At 38.9% G+C, this 1,805-nt stretch overlaps 1 pseudogene; it reads left to right on the top strand.

Annotated features, from left to right (window-relative positions):
• LOC138005020 (uncharacterized) lies at positions 1-1,549 on the top strand (annotated as a pseudogene).
• Positions 1,550-1,805: the final 256 nt, after the last annotated feature.

The following is a 1,805-nucleotide window of genomic DNA, read 5'->3' as shown; positions in this document are numbered from 1 at the left end:
ATGGGGAAAGCGGCTGGAAAGTATCATTTTGTCCCAACCAGCTGGAAGAAGGGGAAACCTCTTGAGGATCTAAGTGCTGGTATTACTTACAAAGCTCGTAGTACCTTGATATTTGCTGTACCTTTATTTTTTTTTCTGTAATTGCTATCACTGCTTCATTAAGAAAAAATGACGAACCACTAATTTCAAGATAGCAATGTGTATTGTATCTGGAGATGTTGTGGAACTCCGCTTGTTCATGGGTGGCGTGTAAGACTGGTTATTGTTTACAACCACTCTTTGGCGCTTACGCTTAAAATTTGCAAATTTTCCTTGTTTGAAAGTGGAGGTACACAAGATTTAAAAGCAAAATCCTGAAGAGGCATACACTACTAAGCTAGCCTCAAACCTCACCAGAGTTTGAATCAACAACAGCACAACTCGCACCCTGCTTGGCAAACATTTCAACCAAAACCGTAGGTCATCATTTTTTTAATACCGATGACCTTCTCGCACTTAAAGAAGAACCAGGAATGTAAGTTTCCGCACGTCGATCGTTCATTTTCTCCTTCCATCGTCGAAAATACGTCGTCAAACAGAACTAGCCATGGCTGGTGTTAAACAGGAAGAGAGTTTTTTTTAAAGACAGCAACAGCACAGATTCACGACCGGAAAAAGCAGGTTAAAAGCCTACAAATTTCGGATAATGGTCTTGAGAGTAATGATGAAAAAACAAAATTCTATACTGGGTTGCCAAACTTTCTCATGCTCATGCATGTATTCGACTTAGTGGCATCAAAAGTACCAATGACTAAAAACAATGCTTTAAGTCAGTTTCAGGAGTTCCTGTTAGTGCTAATGAGAATGAAGTTGAAGTTTCAATTCCAGGATTCAGCCTTCAGATTTGGTGTTTCACACGCAACAGCCACCAAAGTTTTCTATCGATGGATAACAGTGTTGAGTGAGTGGTTCGAATTCCATATTAACTGGCCAGAATGGGAGGAGCTAATAAAAACAATGCCACTAGTTTTCCAACAAACCTTTGGTAAGAAGGGGGCAGTGATAATGGGCTACCTTGAAGGGTTTATAGAGAGCCCTTCAAGCTTGATTGCCAGAGCAATGACATGGTCGAACTATAAGCACCATAATACTGTTAAATTTCTTATTGGGATTACCCCTCAAGGTGTCATTTCATTCCTCTCACAAGCATGGGCTGGCAGAGTTAGTGATAAATATTTAACTTAAAACAGTGAACTGCTTCACAAACGTTTACCAAGTGATATTGTACTCGCAAACAGAGGATTCGATATTGGTTTCTATCAGGCAAGGCTGCATATTCCTGCCTTTACAAAAGGAAAAGCTTGGATGTAGAGAAAACCAGAAAACTTGCCAATGTACGAATACACGTTGAAAGTATAATAGGGATGGTCAGGAGAAAATAGACTACATTCAAAATATTCTTCCTATAGAGACCATTACAACTAGGCCTGGAGAACAGCTTGCTGCAATAGAACTCATTGTTAAAGTATGCTGTGGATTAACAAACTTGTCAGACTCTATTGTCCTATAAATCTGTTTTACATCTTCTAATAAAATCTTGCCCTACAAACATTTATCCTGATCAAATAAATGTCAAATTTCTGCTGAACCCAAAAGCAAACTGAGGGAAGCTACTCTTTACCTAAAAAGCCTTATGCAATTTTGGGTTCTATACCTGGATTCTGAAACCTCAATCAGAATTTGAATTCATTTTCAGGAATTTTGCACTGAATACAAGCAGGCACTTTTCAATCAGATTGCGGCTAAGTTCTGTTAAGGGCTAGATC

The sequence above is a fragment of the Montipora foliosa genome, chromosome 6 (genome assembly GCF_036669935.1).
Source record: "Montipora foliosa isolate CH-2021 chromosome 6, ASM3666993v2, whole genome shotgun sequence".
Lineage (NCBI taxonomy): Eukaryota > Metazoa > Cnidaria > Anthozoa > Scleractinia > Acroporidae > Montipora > Montipora foliosa.
This window is presented reverse-complemented; position numbering and strand designations above follow the sequence as displayed.